Raw genomic sequence first — 20,019 nt, forward strand, 5'->3', positions numbered from 1 at the left:
CTGCCATACCACACTATGGATAACTTTGGTTCCTACTCCAAAGTTCCTACTATCATTATATCTCTGTTTTTAACTGTTTTATTTAGCTCTATCAATTTAATTTAGTATCCAGAACTCTAATCTCAATCCTTAAAGGGTCTAGAAAAATTAGTCTCTGTATCTAGCAGGTTTTCTTATCACTCACCTTTACAGGTAGTAACAGGAGTATCACTAAAAGAAAAGGAGTACTTGTGGCACCTTAGAGACTAACAAATTTATTAGAGCATAAGCTTTCGTGAGCTACAGCTCACTTCATAAGCTTTCGTGAGCTACAGCTCACTTCATCGGATGCATTTGGTGCATTTGGGGTAAACCCATTGTTTCATGTTCTCTGTGTGTGTATATAAATCTCTCCTCTGTTTTTTCCATCAAATGCATCCGATGAAGTGAGCTGTAGCTCACGAAAGCTTATGCTCTAATAAATTTGTTAGTCTCTAAGGTGCCACAAGTACTCCTTTTCTTTTTGCAAATACAGACTAACACGGCTGCTACTCTGAAAGGAGTATCACTGTCCTATTTTATTTTTCTGTATTCAAACTGACCGCTTGAGACTCAGTAGATTGGTCTCAGATTGTTTGCATTTCTGAGCTGGATGTTGACACTGTTTCTGATTGTTCCATGTTTTCATTCCCCTCCTGTTCAAATCTTTTTGTGCTCATTGAATCCTTTCTGTTTCTTCTGTAGACGTCTCCTTCCATTGTATCAATGAGATAAGAACTTGGAGCAGTGTATTGGTCAATCATCTTTACAGGTTTCCATGCTCCTTTTTGACAAATGCAGTCTCTCCATTTTCTAGTGGTGTGCTAGTGGTCTGCCATTCTGTTCAATTGTGGGAACAACAGATTTCATGTTTAGTGAATAAAGTCTCATTGCTTTGCAAAAGTTTTAAAGACACTGGAGCAAAATTGTGGTCCATTGTCACTAATGAGTTCTTCAAGTATGTCATACCTTGCAAATATAGACTTGTGGTGTCTAATGATGACATACACATTGTTACCTAAAGCAAGCAGACGTCTAAGTATTTTGGATAATAAGCAACCAGAATAAAATAATCTGCACTTTGAAACTCAAACAAATCCATGCCAAGTTTCTGCCAGGATGTGTTTGGGACCTCATGTAATAGCACTGGTCCCTTTTTTGTTTCCATAGGTTCTTGGAACTAGGGATGCTGGGTATGTGGCAGCACCTCCTGGCTTGAAGTGATTTCCCTCAGACACAGGGCAACTACAATGATTAGGGGTTTGGAAAGGGTGCTATATGAGGAGAGATGAAAGAGACTAGTACTTTTCAGCTTGGAAAAGAAGAGACTAAGGGGGCTATGATAGAGCTATATAAAATCATGAGTGGTGTGGAGAAAGTGAATAAGGAAAAGTTATTTACTTGTTCCCATAATATAAGAACTAGGGGTAACCAAATGAAATTAATGGGCCGCAGGTTTAAAACAAATAAAATGGACCAACTAAAGCCCCCAAGAAATTCAGTATTTGAAGGAAATGCAGCAGACACTACACAAAGTGGAAGCAAGAATTTGAGCTGCATAGCACTGCAAGAGGTGCAGACAAAAAAAAAGTGAATGTCTGCAAATAGTATTATTTCTTTATGTGGCAGGTGAAGAAGCAAGAATGGTATTTAACGCTTTTCAGTTTGATTCAGCAGATAAAGAAAATATACAATTTTTAAAGAATAAGTTTGAGGCATACTGTGGACCATGAAGATATGTCATGTGTGAGGTACAAATTTTTCACCAGAAGTCAGACAGATGGGAAAAAAATAGACCAATACGTGACTGATTTAAAACTGGCAGTACAATTTTATGAATTTGGAGAAGGCTCATTAAAGACCACTTTGTGTGTGGTATTGTGTCAGACTCAGTGCAAGCTAGATTGTTGAGGGAGACTAATTTTATCTTTGAACATGCTGTGGACATATGTCGTGCAGATGAAATTACTGCAAAATAGTAAAAAGAAAAGGAGTACTTGTGGTACCTTAGAGATTAACAAATTTATTTGAGCATAAGCTTTCGTGAGCTACAGCTCACTTCATCGGATGCATTTGGTGGAAAATACAGTGGGGAGATTTATATACACACACAGAGAACATGAAACAATGGGTTTTATCATACACACTATAAAGAGAGTGATCACTTAAGATGAGCCATCACCAGCAGCGGGGGGGGGGGGAGGGAGGAAAACCTTTCATGGTGACAAGCAAGGTAGGCCATTTCCAGCAGTTAACAAAAATATCTGAGGAACAGTGGGGGGTGGGGTGGGGGGAGAAATAACATGGGGAAATAGTTTTACTTCGTGTAATGACTCATCCATTCCCAGTCTCTATTCAAGCCTAAGTTAATTGTATCCAGTTTGCAAATTAATTCCAATTCAGCAGTCTCTCTCTGGAGTCTGTTTTTGAAGTTTTTTTATTGAAGAATAGCCACTCTCAGGTCTATAATCGAGTGACCGGAGAGATTGAAGTGTTCTCCTACTGGTTTTTGAATGTTATAATTCTTGACGTCTGATTTGTGTCCATTTATTCTTTTATGTAGAGACTGTCCAGTTTGACCAATGTACATGGCAGAGGGGCATTGCTGGCACATGATGGCAATATCACATTGGTTGATGCACAGGTGAACAAGCCTCTGATAGTGTGGCTGATGTGATTAGGCCCTATGATGGTATCCCCTGAATAGATATGTGGACAGAGTTGGCAACGGGCTTTGTTGCAAGGATAGGTTCCTGGGTTAGTGGTTCTGTTGTGTGGTGTGTGGTTGCTGGTGAGTATTTGCTTCAGGTTGGGGGGCTGTCTGTAAGCAAGGACGGGCCTCTCCCAAGATCTGTGAGAGTGATGGGTCATCCTTCAGGATAGGTTGTAGATCCTTGATGATGCATTGGAGAGGTTTTAGTTGGGGGCTGAAGGTGATGGCTAGTGGTGTTCTGTTATTTTCTTTGTTGGGCCTGTCCTGTAGTTGGTGACTTCTGGGTACTCTTCTGGCTCTGTCACTTAAGTGATTGCATGCCTAGATCGCATGCCCTGATTCTCATGGGTGACTTTAATTTTCCTGATATCTGCTGGGAGAGCAATACAGCGGTGCATAGACAATCCAGGAAGTTTTTGGAAAGCGTAGGGGACAATTTCCTGGTGCAAGTGCTAGGGGAGCCAACTAGGGGGAGCGCTTTTCTCGACCTGCTGCTCACAAACCGGGTAGAATTAGTGGGGGAAGCAAAAGTGGATGGGAATCTGGGAGGCAGTGACCATGAGTTGGTTGAGTTCAGGATCCTGACGCAGGGAAGAAAGGTAAGCAGCAGGATACGGACCCTGGACTTCAGGAAAGCAGACTTTGACTCCCTCAGGGAACAGATGGCCAGGATCCCCTGGGGGACTAACATGAAAGGGAAGGGAGTCCAGGAGAGCTGGCTGTACTTCAAGGAATCCCTGTTGAGGTTACAGGGACAAACCATCCCGATGAGTCGAAAGAATAGTAAATATGGCAGGCGACCAGCTTGGCTTAATGGTGAAATCCTAGCGGATCTTAAACATAAAAAAGAAGCTTACAAGAAGTGGAAGGTTGGACATATGACCAGGGAAGAGTATAAAAATATTGCTCGGGCATGTAGGAAAGATATCAGGAGGGCCAAATCGCACCTGGAGCTGCAGCTAGCAAGAGATGTCAAGAGTAACAAGAAGGGTTTCTTCAGGTATGTTGGCAACAAGAAGAAAGCCAAGGAAAGTGTGGGCCCCTTACTGAATGAGGGAGGCAAGCTAGTGACAGAGGATGTGGAAAAAGCTAATGTACTCAATGCTTTTTTTGCCTCTGTTTTCACTAACAAGGTCAGCTCCCAGACTGCTGTGCTGGGCAACACAAAATGGGGAAGAGATGGCCAGCCCTCTGTAGAGATAGAGGTGGTTAGGGACTATTTAGAAAAGCTGGACGTGCACAAGTCCATGGGGCCGGACGAATTGCATCCGAGAGTGCTGAGGGAATTGGCGGCTGTGATTGCAGAGCCCTTGGCCATTATCTTTGAAAACTCGTGGCGAACGGGGGAAGTCCCGGATGACTGGAAAAAGGCTAATGTAGTGCCCATCTTTAAAAAAGGGAAGAAGGAGGATCCTGGGAACTACAGGCCGGTCAGCCTCACCTCAGTCCCTGGAAAAATCATGGAGCAGGTCCTCAAAGAATCAATCCTGAAGCACTTAGAGGAGAGGAAAGTGATCAGGAACAGTCAGCATGGATTCACCAAGGGAAGGTCATGCCTGACTAATCTAATCACCTTTTATGATGAGATTACTGGTTCTGTGGATGAAGGGAAAGCAGTGGATGTATTGTTTCTTGACTTTAGCAAAGCTTTTGACACGGTCTCCCACAGCATTCTTGTCAGCAAGTTAAGGAAGTATGGGCTGGATGAATGCACTATAAGGTGGGTAGAAAGCTGGCTAGATTGTCGGGCTCAACGGGTAGTGATCAATGGCTCCATGTCTAGTTGGCAGCCGGTGTCAAGTGGAGTGCCCCAGGGGTCGGTCCTGGGGCCCGTTTTGTTCAATATCTTCATAAATGATCTGGAGGATGGTGTGGATTGCACTCTCAGCAAATTTGCGGATGATACTAAACTGGGAGGAGTGGTAGATACGCTGGAGGGGAGGGATAGGATACAGAAGGACCTAGACAAATTGGAGGATTGGGCCAAAAGAAATCTAATGAGGTTCAATAAGGATAAGTGCAGGGTCCTGCACTTAGGATGGAAGAATCCAATGCACCGCTACAGACTAGGGACCGAATGGCTCGGCAGCAGTTCTGCGGAAAAGGACCTAGGGGTGACAGTGGACGAGAAGCTGGATATGAGTCAGCAGTGTGCCCTTGTTGCCAAGAAGGCCAATGGCATTTTGGGATGTATAAGTAGGGGCATAGCGAGCAGATTGAGGGTCGTGATCGTTCCCCTCTATTCGACACTGGTGAGGCCTCATCTGGAGTACTGTGTCCAGTTTTGGGCCCCACACTACAGGAAGGATGTGGATAAATTGGAAAGAGTACAACGAAGGGCAACGAAAATGATTAGGGGTCTAGAGCACATGACTTATGAGGAGAGGCTGAGGGAGCTGGGATTGTTTAGTCTGCAGAAGAGAAGAATGAGGGGGGATTTGATAGCTGCTTTCAACTACCTGAAAGGGGGTTTCAAAGAGGATGGCTCTAGACTGTTCTCAATGGTAGCAGATGACAGAACGAGGAGTAATGGTCTCAAGTTGCAATGGGGGAGGTTTAGATTGGATATTAGGAAAAACTTTTTCACTAAGAGGGTGGTGAAACACTGGAATGCGTTACCTAGGGAGGTGGTAGAATCTCCTTCCTTAGAGGTTTTTAAGGTCAGGCTTGACAAAGCCCTGGCTGGGATGATTTAACTGGGACTTGGTCCTGCTTTGAGCAGGGGGTTGGACTAGATGACCTTCTGGGGTCCCTTCCAACCCTGATATTCTATGATTCTATGATTCTATGATTCTATGATCACTTAAGATGAGCCATCACCAGCAGCAGTGGGGGGGAAGGAGGAAAACCTTTCATGGTGACAAGCAAGGTAGGCCATTTCCAGCAGTTAAGAACATCTGAGGAACAATGGGGGGTATCATGCTTGTCACCATGAAAGGTTTTCCTCCTCCCCCCCCCCCCCCGCTGCTGGTGATGGCTCATCTTAAGTGATCACTCTCCTTACAGTGTGTATGATAAAACCCATTGTTTCATGTTCTCTGTGTGTGTATATAAATCTCCCCACTGTATTTTCCACCAAATGCATCCGATGAAGTGAGCTGTAGCTCACGAAAGCTTATGCGCAAATAAATTTGTTAGTCTCTAAGGTGCCACAAGTACTCCTTTTCTTTTTGTGAATACAGACTAACACGGCTGCTACTCTGAAACCTGTCATTATATAGAATATTTACAAATAATATCAAAAGTGCAAGAACCTAAAAAATGGGTCAATTCTAGAATAATTGTAGACAAACCACATTGAGATGAAATAAGAATATGTTTGGATCCAAAAGATATGAATAAAGCAATATGAAGGAAACATTTTCAATTGCCTAGAGTGGAAGAAATCACCAGCAAATTATCAAATACTTAGTCCTGCCACGAGTCCAGGATACTGGACTAGATGACCTCTCGAGGTCCCTTCCACTACTATGATTCTATGATTCTAAGAAAAGCTTCAGTTTTCCCTGTCTTAGATGCCAGTAGTGGATTTTGGTAAATAAAGCTGAATGACAAAAGTTCTACACTTGGTATGTTCAGCACATCATTTGGCAGGTACAGTTTTGCCAGACTTCCTTTTGACATCTGTTCAGCTCCTGAAGTGTATTATAGAGTGATCCAATTGACATTTGAATGTATGGGAGGTGTTCAGGTTACATAGATGACATACTGGTCTGGGGAAATAACAGACAAAAATATGATGAAAGGCTCAAGAGAGTTCTAGACAGGTGTTGTGAAAGGAATCAGATAGAGATAAAATATTTTGGGGGGTGACAGAGTTAATGTCTAAGCCAAATTAGTTTTGAAAATAAAATTTAATGAGGCATCATGTTCAATATGGTACTAAAATCCAAACATATTATATAAGCTTTGTCCACATTATCAGTTGTCTTCATCCACTAATTTAGCAGTTCTGTTTTTAAACATAAAAAGTAAGTTTGGCATTATTTGTTCTGGATAAACACTTGCTGCTTATGACTTATGGTTCCGTTTGTCACAGTTAAAGGGCAAGAGATACCTTAGATCCCTTTGTAGTCCCTCTCTAGTTCACACCTCAGGTGAAAGACTTCACTACTTTCATCAGTCTCTGGGTACAACCCTGCTGTTCTACCACTCTTAAACTGGATCCCTGAGTTGAACCCTCTGTGTTTGCCAACTGTGATACTTCTAGAGGCCCAACTGTCCTTGACACCTGGAAGGAGCTTCTATCTGGGAGCCTGTGACAAACATATCGTTTATTCACCCAAAGGTATATAGCAATCATACAAAAAGTTTAAAACAAAAAAGCCTATAATGCATCTGATCTTATCTAAACATTAGCCTTTCCTTCAAGTTTAGGTAGGTTCCACTTAACCCAAGTACCCCCACCTCTGGGCCAGGTAGGGTGACCAGACAGCAAATGTGAAAAATCGGGATGGGGGTGGGAGGTAACAGGAGCCTATATAAGAAAAAGACCCCAAAATCAGGACTGTCCCTATAAAATCGGGACATCTGGTCACCCTAGGGCCAGGAGGGACAGAATGCCCCACTACAGTCTCTGCCTCTATCAATGTCTCTTTGTCAGGGTTGAACAGTTGTTGACAAATCACCCCGTTCCTTTTTTGAAGGGGTCCTTTTTACCAGTTTTACCCAAATTGAGAGATTAGCGATCAAAAGGACTCTTGGATCACTAATGCATCCGATGAAGTGAGCTGTAGCTCACGAAAGCTTATGCTCAAATAAATTTGTTAGTCCCTAAGGTGCCACAAGTCCTCCTTTTCTTTTTTCTTCGATACAGCAACTGTATTTTAGGTTGGAGCCTGAAAGTTGCCGTGTCAGTGCTAATAGCTCAGCTATTGTCTTTTGAGTGTTTGCAGGGCTGTTACTTATCTAAGCCATTGTGTTCTTTCCTGCTTGTTTTTCAACAGCCCACTATTAAACTGAACCAATACATTCACCCATTACATAATAGATATGCATTCACTATCTTGATAGCTATGTCACATATTCATGAAACTATTACAGTCATCCCTGTGTTCTATACACCATTAACATCCTTTGGCCTCAGTTCCGTGAATACTTATGCACATGCTTAATTTTAGACATTAAACACATGCCTAAGTCTTTGCAAGAACATATCCTTAGATCTCAGTACGCAACTTCCATTGAGTTCAGTGGGAGCTGCAGACTAGTACCCTCATGCAGAATTTGGATCCGTGGACTTTTTCTCTTAATAGTTCTTCCAATTTATCTAGCTATTGAAATCAGACTTACTGAACAGTAATGCCAGATACTGAGACTTCAGAAACCAAGGAACCTCTTTCAACAAATATATCTGAAAAAGGAGCTCTCTGCCAAAAAAAATACCATATTTAGCAAACAGCTGACGGACGGCTCCACAAAGCAGAAAATACTGATTTGCACAAGCAAGAAAATCAATGTGAAGAGATATGTTTATTGGGGAACAATTGGTTATTAAGGCCTTAAAAAGCACCCCCTCAAAATGCAATGCACAAAATTACTCACAAGGCCTTTTTAATGATTTACAAACATGATTCTAGAACTTTGAGCAAATGTCCCATGAAAACCCATGTCTGAAGAAGATAAGAAACAATGCATCCGATGAAGTGAGCTGTAGCTCACGAAAGCTTATGCTCTAATAAATTTGTTAGTCTCTAAGGTGCCACAAGTACTCCTTTTCTTTTTGCGAATACAGACTAACACGGCTGCTACTCTGAAAACTGACATTAGAGAGGACTGTGATCCACATAGCTTACCTGTTCAAATAAAAATTAAAGGTTATGACGATACATATATATTGAATACTGATACTGAAATATAAATATGAAGACTTGCTGAGTGGTAAAAATAAGAGTTTTGTTAGTTATGCTTTAACAATTTATAATTATGGATAGTGAATTAGTTTGGATGAAGTAACACTTATCCCGAGGCCTTGGCCTAGTTTTTGCCTGTTATGAGTGTTGCCTTGCCAATTCTTCTCTATCAGAGACTTGTTTAGATGTTGCTTATTGCTGACAGGACAAAAATGATGTTTTGTTATTTCCTGGAAACATTAGATAAAAGGACGTTAATTAGTATAATAAATACATATATGCACTGCTAAAAGTCCCTATGCTGGGGGAAAAAAGAACAAGATGACATGGAAACACAAAAACATGAAAATAGTGTAAATAGCAAAAGTTTTGTAAATCGAAACTTGTGCATGCATATTGTATGTGTTATGTAAGACACAATGTTTAACATTGACTCGAGGAAAACAAATGAATATGTAACATGGAAAAAAATATAAAAAAAGCAAGTCAATAAGGCCCATATCAGAGAAATACTGCACCAGAAACTGAAAGAATGAGACTGAAGGTCCAGATCAGAGAACAAAGACTGAGGCAACCATCATGAAGTGGAGGAGGGTTTACCGATACCCTGGAACTTGGTAATGTAGGCCTCTGTCTGATCTGCTTATTGTGTGGCATAAATATATGTTCAGAAACTATGTGATAATAATTCTGTCTGAAAATTTACAAATAAAGGAGAAAATTGATTAAACCTAAGTTGGGTGGACTTCTGACTCAGTTTCCCACGTTCGTCCCCAACGTGCTCAATTAAGCATTAGAAATATAAAAATCTGGATAAGATTTGTGGAGAAATGCATCATCTTTCCAAATAATTTTCCCATGTCCACCAGTGGCTTAAGTCCATTGAAAATGAATCCAAAAGCCAAATGGCTGACATCATTCTTCTGCCGAAAACTAACAAGAATTTTGGCTTGATATAGAGTACACCAAGGAAAATGTTGACTTAGAAAACAGACTGAAATGGAATAACCTAAAACTAATAAAATTCCCCTAAGTCTTCTCAGCTTGCTAAGGCTGCATTTCATAAGTGGTGCAAAGATCCAAAATTAGGGACATATAAGAGAAGTAAGAGAGCAGGAATCTTAAAATATGTGAGACTAATTTCTTTAGCACTGAATAACATTTTCCATAATCTCAGTTTAAGATTCAATATGATAGAAATCATTTAAATTAGAGAGACTAAATATGTACTAGTTGAAAGTGAATTTGCATCACAATAAGCATTGTCCCTACAGCCCTACTAGTTGCAGTTTCATCTCATAAACTAAACAGGTTTGAACCTAGATAATAATTTAATGAGAGAGTTCCAGGAACCCTTATATGTCAAAGGAAATGGTAATGGTGTCTCAATAGGTCACAGTCTTCCCTCTGAAACAAGGGATAAACTCTCCATGATAACTATACATGAGGGGCACTGCGATTTTTGGATGTACCATCTTTCAGATGACATACAAAACTGAGTCCATTATCATTTGCAGTTGCTAACTATCATACGGTACTTTTTATAAGAGTAGAGATGAGAGTTAGTGGGTCAAATTCTGAAGTGACCTGTAAAGATAATTTAAATATTGGGTAATGACTGAGAATTCTAAATGAGTATGTAAATGAATCTAAGTTTGTCTAAAGGGATCCTGGAGGGAATATAATATGGAACAATAATTTAGGCTGGAAGAAGGAGTAAATTACACTAATTTCAATCTTTCAAGACCCACTTAGAATCACCTTTGAATATGGCCCAGTGAGCAAAATTCAGAGGTGATGTGTAAGGAGCAGTAAGTGAGGATGTGAGTCTAACAAGTCAGCACGTCTAACGGATTCTAGCAGTCTAAATTGGTATATCATACAGATAGGCTAGTAGAAAAAAGGTATAAATTACAGCAATTTAGATTCTTTCTAAGACATAGCCTTTATACTTGTAACTGGAGATTTCATTTCACATTACTGGTATATTTTTTTCTGCTTTTATATAAAAAAAAACCTGGAGGAAATTCCCTGTAGTGTGCAGAATGGTAACATGGCCCAAAGGAATCAGAAATTTTTCATGGCATTTGTCAGTTACACAGTAGTAGTGTATGCACTATTCATTATAAATTAATATTTGTTCTTGTTTATCTTTATTGAAAATGAAGATTCTACATGGGAAAAGGCTATAGTTACTGAACATATTGTGGTAGTCGCAGTATCAAAATTGAACTGGTGTAATAAAGACTATTTTTACAGGGGAAAGGATTTGCACAAATGTGTGTAGGAACAGAACCAGATAGCTAGTCTTTTCACATTCACAATGTTAGCGAAATGATCTCCTGCAGTATATGAAGAATTGATTTTCTAGCCAAAAAGCCTAAACAGTAAGTTATGTTATCTTGTACTGATTGGCTTCAATAGACATACCCATGAACATGGAGCTAGATAAGTTTAAATGGAGTTGAGCCCACTGGCAATTTCCTCCTCTAATTTTAAAAGCATGGTGATCTCTGACCTGTCCATGAGGATGCACCAGGGGTCAATCAAGAAGATTTGTGCTAGGAAGTCCCACCAGGAGGAACAGATGATCTTCCTGACCTAGACTCGGATGTTTACAGTAAACAATGGGCTGAATTCTGAGGATATTACTCAGACAAACCTCCCCTTGACTTTTATGGGAAACAGACAGAGTGAAGACTGAATAGAAAGTAAGGGCTCAGTCGATCCCCTTCAATGTAATAGAGGGAGCCCCCTGTACTTGTGGATCTCCTCCTTTCTCTCACAGAAAGGATGTCAGCTGCCTCTGAGCCAATATTCTTCTCTTCCCCTGGATCTAGCAGCTGGTCTGGAAGGTTTCATTTAAGGAGCAAGCCTACAAGGAGTAGGCAGACACACAGACTCCCCCAGAAATGTAAGATAGCCTACCAACACTCATCTCTTTAAGGAAAGGCTGGAGACTGTAGAAGGCCTAATAGCATTGCTCCAATGGAGCTATGCTGCTGAGGCATTTTTTTGCCATTTAGCCCTGTCCATGGTTTTCCCATAGGAAGGTGTACATCAGGCTCCTAATTGAGAACCTAAGGATCTGGCCGTGTGATTGGAGACTGGAAAGCAAACTTAGGTCTTATTCAATCTAAGCAAGTGAAGTGAATACTGGATGTACTGCCAGTCAGTCTTTGCATAAGAAACAGAGTCTATTTCATTTTTACTCACAAATAGATTGCTTTGTAGTGTACTTATCTGTATATTCCTAGTTCTCATCTGCAATAGTTCTGACATAAGAAATAAGATTGTGGTCTAGTGAAGTGTTACATTAAAAAGTGCTAAGTAACATTTACTACAAAATGATATCTGAGATACCACAGTCAATATACATATAGGGTCTCTTATATACCATGGTGATGGATGCTGACTCTAGTGGAGATTAAAGCCCTGATTCAGCAAGATACTTTAAGCACATGCCTAACGTTAAGCACATAAGAAGTTTCAGTGAAATCAAGGTAAAAAAGTAATTCATACAAGTAGTTCTTAAAGCTCCTATAAGATAAAAGCTTTTGTTATATTTTGGTTTAAAACAAGAGCCATACTGTAAAACCAGAATGTTCCATCAGACAAAAATCACTGATGTTGTCAGGATTCCCTCCCCACTCTGAACTCTAGGGTACAGATGTGGAGACCCACATGAAAGACGCCCTAAACTTATTTCTACCAGCTTAGGTTAAAAACTTCCCCAAGGCACAAATTCTTCTTTGTCCTTGGACAGTATCGCTGCCACCACCAAGTGAGTTAGACAAAGATTTAGGAAAAGGACCACTTGGAGTTCCTGTTTCCCCAAAATATCCCCCCAAGCTCATTCACCCCCTTTCCTGGGGAGGCTTGAGAGTAAACAAGGTGAGCACAGACCAGACCCTTGGATTTTTAGGACATTAAAACCCCAATCAGATTCTTAAAAACAGAACTTTATTATAAAGAAAAAAAGAAAAAGAAGCACCTCTGTAAAATCAGGATGGAAGGTAATTTTACAGGGTAATAAGATTTAAAACACAGAGGATTCCCCCAAGACAAAACTTTAAAATTACAAAAAACAGGAATAAACCTTCCTCTTAACATAGGGAAAATTCACAAGCTAAAACAAAAGATAATCTAATGCATTTCCTTGCTATTTCTGCAATTTTAGATGTATCATTCAGTAGGAGCTAGATTACTTGCTTGGTCTCTCTCTTTGTCTTGGAGAGAACAACAAAGAGCTCAAACGAAAACCTTCCCTCCCCCCCCCCGCAGATTTGAAAATATCTTCTTTCCCCACTGGTCCTTCTGGTCAGGTGCCAACGAGGTTAATGGAACAGATTAACCCTTTACAGGTAAAGGAGGGATTTTATGCTACCCTTAGCTGTATGTTTATGACAGATGTGTCTCTTAAAAGATTCTCAGAAAAATATTCCCCTTCAGGAGGTACCTGATTTTGATGAAAAAAATCTGCATGAGTAAAGTTTCATTACTATCTTTTAAAATTTCTTCGTATTCATTAATAATAATAATTAGTCAATTAATTATTAGTTATTTTTATTATTATACCATGTTTTAGTAATTTATTTAAAAAGATCTATGCAAACTGAGTGTGAGTACTAGTGTAAAAGAATTTTTTAGCTTCATAGATTGATAGAAGGGACCATTGTGATCATCTAGTCTGACCGCCATAGAGCCATAGAGCTTCCCAAAAAATAAGTCCTAGAGCATAGCTTTGAGAAAAACATTCAATCTTGATTTAAAAATTGTCAGTGTTAGAGAATTACCATGACTCTTGGTAAGTTGTTCAAATGATTAATTACTCTCACTGTTAAAAATTTACACCTTATTTGCCGTCTGAATTCATCTAGCTTTAACTTCCAGCCATTGGATCATGTTACATATTTTGCCATTACACTGAATTATAGACTGTAATCAAGTCACCCCTTAACCTTCTGTTTGTTCAGCTAAATACGTTGCGCTCCTTAAGTCTATCACTATAAGGCATGTTTTCTAATCCTTTAACCATTCTTGTGGCTCTCCTCTGAACCCTCTCCAATTTATAAACATCTTTCTTGAATTGTGGGCAACAGAAGTGGACATACTATTCCAGCAGCTGTTGCACCAGTGCCAATGCAGAGGTAAAATAACCTCTCTACTCTTACTCAAGGGTCCACTGTTTATGCATCCCCAGATAGCCTTAACTCTTTTGGCCTCAGTATCAAACTAGGACCTCATGTTCAGCTGATCATCCACCACAACCTCCAAATCTTTTTCAGAGTTACTGCCTCCCAGAATAGAGTCTACCATCCTGTAAAAATGGCCTGCGTTCTTTGTTCCTAGATGTAGACATTTATATTTAGCTATATTAAAACACATACTGTTTGCTTATACCCAGTTTACCAATGTCTGGAAAAATATTTTTTTCTTGTCTTCCTGAGTGGGGTTAGAATTGTTTGAGCACTGCATTAATATAAATATTCTATATATAAATAACTATGATATCAGGCAGTAATTATATGAAAGCTTGAATTTAAATACAAAATACTTGCAAATATATATTTAAAATAAACTTATGCCATTTCAAACATTTGAGAAACACAAAGGTTTTCATCTTTAAGTGGAAACATGCATTTGGAAGTAACCAATATCTTCTGTAAAATCTTTCCCACCATAAATGTTTTGGTGTTCAAAGAATTAAGACTTTAGGGTGTTTACAGAAGAAATCATTTTCAATAAGGATATTACTCAAATTATTTGTGTGGGCTTAAACTCATGTTTTTCTTTGAAAAGAAAGGTGGGGGAGGGTTTTAGATTCTTTGCTCTGATAACACAACCTTGCATTCCTTTTCCTAACACATGAATGTTTATATGACTGTCTTCTTGACATTTGATTATCCTTGGGAAGTTTTTCCTAAGATTTAATCTAAATTTGCTATGCTGTTGTTTGAACCCATTGACTCTTGTCCTGCCCTCTGCGGCAAGAGAGAACAACTTTTCTCCATCTTTCTGATGGGCAGCCTTTCAAATATTTGAAGACCGCTATCAAATCCCCCCCTTAATCTCCTCTTTTCCAAACTAAACATACCCACTACCTTCAGCCTTTGCTCACATGGCTTGCATTCCATCCCTTTGAATATCTTTGTTGCTCACTTCTAGGTTTCCAGTTTCTCTACATCCTTTCTGTACAGCAGTGACCAAAATTGGACACAGTACTCCAAATAAGGCCTAACCAGTGCTGAGCAGAGTGGTACTATCACGTCCTGTGACTTGCATGCTGTGCCTCAGTTAATGCAACCTATTTGCTTTTTTGCAACAGTTTTTGAACACATATGGTTATATTTATTCACCTACCAAGCCTATTTTCCATCCAGTAGACACAATATATTTATTTTCAGTGAAAAGAACAGCTTGAAGTTAACAAAGATAAATGTTGGTTTAACCCTGTAAGAGTTTCTTATATTCTTTTCCAGTTGTTTTCGCACTTTACCAATACCTTTTTGAATTTTAAAGCATTCCTTTTGCAAATTTCATTTCCAACTCTGACAGCTTTTGGTTTATAAGAATCGTTTTGCTAAGATCAGGTTTTGAATCTGATATACTCATTTTACATTTTTTTTCCTGTCTCCCTCACCCAACAGCCTAGATTTTGTGCAAAGTATTTTTTTCTGTTTATAACACAGTTCTATGGCTTTTAACATTTATGTATGCTTGAGGCCATCCAGACAGTTTTTTATGGTACTGAATGTGTTTGTTTATTTACCTTTCCAACTGTTTCACATTTGAAGTGTTGAATTTTCTCAATGGAAAAATATTAAAAGGAAATTGCTCAGAGGACCCTGATCATGTAAGTTAGTCACACAAAAACTAGGTTTCCATGTATAGCAGCATCTTTGATAATGTAAAGCATAAGAAAATACCATCTATGTTTCCAAAGCACAATTTAGGTCCTTTTCACTATTATTATGCCATATGCTGGAATTCAAGGATAGCGCAATTGTATACCAGCCAGCTGCTGTGCTCTCTAAGAAATTAGTACTTCATGGCTACTCCTTCTTGAATGCCACACTTGAAGATATGTTCTCAACTTAAAACAAATCACTAGTGAAGATGACATGTCAAGCCAGTTGAAATGAATTTGATAACCTCTTCCATCAGGCTGATCTGAATGTAATGGGAGATTTTGCTTTTAGCTGTTTTGAAAAATGTTGCAGCACCTTGATAGAGACTGGCATAGAAAAACTGAATAAGGAGTTTAAACATCGTAAAATTGCCCCTCTCCAGATTGGCATAACAATGGTAATGACAATATCATAATGCTTTGGCTTGCATAAAACTGTAGTTAATTTTAAAATTAAGGCTTTAAATGAGAGATAATTAAATAATAGCTTATAGTTAAATATTGAAAATGGTGGTCGCAATAGATTCTCTGTGAAAGACATCAGACTGCAGGACACAGATCAAATTGACCTCAAGGGGAGATTCAGGGGAGGACTTATGCAAATGATGACTTCAAAGGGAGGATCTATACAGGAAGGGGAGGACATAGGCAGGAACAGGGTCTCTGCTAATATGTTCAATCTAATTGGCTGAGCAAATATGCTAATGAGCTGGAATTGAAAAAGCAACCAATCAGAGACAAGCTGGGAAGACTGAAACTCGTATATCAGACCAGCAGCCAGCAGGCTTAGGTTTGGATTTTTGGGGTTTGTGAAGAACAGCAAGTCTGAAGATAGCAGCAGAAACAAGCCTCAAGACCACGGCAACAGCAGACCTTAAAACAGCAGCAGCAAGCCTCACAACCATGGCAGCAGCAGGTGAGACAGTGGCGGAAGCAGCAGCTAAGACAGCGGCATCAGCCTGAACAAACAGATTGACAGAGCAGAAGGCTCCTGTAAGACAATACAGAGGGACTTAAAGAAACTAAGTGTAAGTTTTACCTTCTGTCTATTTTTAACAGAGTGTCTGGGTTTTGTAAATAAAGCTGGATGCCTGCATTTGAGTGAGATCTACCCCACCATTTGGCCGCTGTTCACAGAATGTTTAAGTTAAACTATAACATCTCTCTCTTTAGTGGATAGCATTGTAATGCTTGCTTATACCAATGTACACAGGCTCAGTCTGTTACATTGTAATAAGGATAATATTGTGTAGCTGTAGTGGAGCTTTTGTACATGCACATAAAGCAGTGGTGGGCAACCTGCAGCCCATGGGCTGCATGCGGCCTATCAGGGTAAGCTGATTGCAGGCCGTGAGACATTTTGCTGATGTTGACTGTCCACAGGCACAGCCCTGCTCAGCTCCCAGTGGTCGCAGTTCACTGTTTCCGGCCAATGGGAGCTGCGGGAAGTGGCGGGCCTCAGAGATGTGTTGGCCACTACTTTCTGTAGCTCCCATTGACCGGGAACGGTGAACCGCAGCCACTGGGAGCTGCAGGGAGCCGTGCCTATGGATGGTCAACATCAGCAAAATATCTCGCGGCCCACCAACGGATTACCCTGATGGGTCACATGGGGCCTGCAGGTTGCCCACCACTGGCATAAAGGGTCTCTATGTACCTTAAGTATTACATTGAAATTGCTATATAGTCTATGTCTCCTGTGTCCTGTGTATTTTATTCTATAGCACTGCTTTAAATATATGATTTTAAATAGAATGTAACTGCTTTACTTTATCTTATGTGCTATAGTGTTTGTTATTCTATTAAGTGTGTTGTAATTGATAATTTTTTTTAATAAACAGAATTTTGTTTTCGAAGAACTGTTGCTTGTATGTCAATCCTTTGAGGGGAAGGCTGTATTCATGTCCTTCCAAGGGTTAGTAGGATTAGTCTGCCCTAGGGAGTCCTCTCCGGGTTGGAGATAAGCCCTCTGGTAATACCTGGCAATTCCTATAGGGTGAGTCACCCCCTTTCTACCCATTTGGATGGAGCAAATTGACAACTGATTTATGGTGATAGACAAAACCGTTGTTGGAGTGCCTTTCGGTACAAAATTTGGGGTAACATGAATACAATGTGTTCCAAACCATAATATATGTGTTTTCTTTTTTTGATAAATATGTTATCAAGTCCCATGATATCTTATAAAAACAAACAAAAAAGTTAATTATCCTTCAACATGCTATTGGATGGAGCAAAAGTAAAAACAAATATTTTTGTAAGGATGAACTGTCTTGATTCAAAAGATTTTAGAAGCATGCTATTTATAAGAGTTTGCATGTTAAATTTGTGGTCATTCCCCCCCTAAACTGCTACTTTAAAAAGATCCATAAAAACATCATTCTTTATAATTCAGGGATTGTGCAATTGTAACCCATCTCTCTCTTCTGCTTGTTAAACTAATAGGTTATAGTCCTCTGAGTGATATCATACACCAAGTTGCCAAAATTATAGACTTAATATCACAGAGAAGACTAATCTATATGAATAGACAGGAAAAGGGATGACATCATAACATTTTAGTACAGGAAGATTCCATGTACCCCATCTAGGGCTGTCATTTGGTGTTTGTACACATTACTGTTTGGCTTTTTTCTTCTGTGTTTCTCAGACTTCTTGATTTTATTCATGGTTGTAGCTTTCACTGCAAGCTTGGGTCATCTGCTCCTCACATCAGTTTTTCTCTTGATAAAGAGGTTGGTCATAAAATCCCTCTCTACCTTGTACTTTCATGACTTCAATTAGTGTCCTGTCGCTTCTAAGCCTCCAAATAGTTTGAAAGCATTCACTATTTCTATATCCCGTAATGTTATACAACAGACTACAAAAAAGCTTTTCCTGTTGTACAAGTACCTATATTTAATTAGCTGCAAGGAATCTCAAGCCCAAATCGGTAAGATTTAAATATAAATATATTTTATTTCATAGCTATTATATATATTGTACGTATTAGTTGGGTGTGGAGGAGTGTAGTTATTTTGTTTCAGCACAGCTGGTTTTATTTATGAGTAATCAAAATCATGATATACACATGATCTTTTGTGTTTCTGTCATCAGAAAAAGGAACAAAAGAAATTTGGAAAGGGACAAAAGTTGTACCACTAAGGGCATGGCTACACTTGCAGAAGTAGAGCACTGTGAGTTAAACCCACCTTCGGAGAGTGCAGTAGGGAAAGTGCTGCAGTCTGTCCACGCTGACAGCTGCAAGCGCTCTGGTGTGGCCACATTTGCTGCACTTGCAGCGGCATTGGGAGCGGTGCATTATAGGCAGCTATCCCACAGAGCACCTATTCCCATTCTGGCACTGTGGTTTGTGCCAGGGAGTGGGGGGCGCGGGGCATTCTGGGTCCTGTCCCAAAGCCCCGTGATGCATCGGTTCGCATCCCAGCAATCCCTGTTCTTCCGTCCACATTTGGCACCATCTTTCAACTTAGGCCTAATCCCCAGATTGGAAGAGGCCCTGGAGGTTTTTCGCCTTCCTCTGAAGCATGGGGCACGGGTCACTTGAGGGAGGATTCTCTGCTCCTTGAAGTCTTTAAACCACGATTTGAGGACTTCAATAGCTCAGACATAGGTGAGGTTTTTCGTAGGAGTGGGTGGGTGAGATTCTGTGGCCTGCGTTTCAACTTTTTTGTACTGCACGCTCTGTCTGTCTGTGGGAATGAAGCCCGAACTGCTGAGGAGTATGCTGACGAGTCTTGCCAGCACGTCACATTTGGCAGTTGAGTTATTCCTTATGATCCAAAATGACAGTGAGGGCTCCGACGATATCGACTCGAATAATGCATATGACATGAGTTTGCTTGTGGCATTCATGGACATGCTCACTACCATGGAATGCCACTTTTGGGCTTGGGAAACAAGCACTGAGTGGTGAGATCACATCGTCATACAAGTCTGGGATGACAAGCAGTGGCTGCAGAATTTTCGGATGAGAAAAGCCACTTTCATGGGACTGTGTGATGAGCTCGCCCCCACCCTGCGGTGCGAGGACACAAGATTGAGAGCTGCCCTGATGGTGGAGAAGTGGGTGGCTATTGCAATCTGGAAGCTGACAACTCCAGACAGCTATCAATCAGTCACTAACCAGTTTGGAGTGGGAAAGTCGACAGTTGGAATCGTGTTGATGCAAGTTTGCAGGACCATTAATTGCATCCTGCTCAAAAGAACCGTGATTCTGGGTAACGTGAATGACATTGTGGATGGCTTTGCACAAATGCGTTCCCCTAACTGCAGAGGGGCAATAGATGTCATGCATATTCCAATTCTGGCACCAGCCCACCTAGCCTCCGAGTACATTAATTGGAAGGGGTAATTCTCTATGGTTCTCCAGGCGCTTGTGGATCACCTTGGATGTTTCAATGACATTAATGCAGGCTGGCCCAGAAAGGTGCATGACGCACACATCTTTTGGAACACTGGCCTGTTCAGAAAGCTGCAAGCCGGGACTTTTTTCCCAGATCAGAAGATCACCGTAGAGAAAGTCA

Source organism: Dermochelys coriacea, chromosome 3 (assembly GCF_009764565.3).
Source record: "Dermochelys coriacea isolate rDerCor1 chromosome 3, rDerCor1.pri.v4, whole genome shotgun sequence".
Lineage (NCBI taxonomy): Eukaryota > Metazoa > Chordata > Testudines > Dermochelyidae > Dermochelys > Dermochelys coriacea.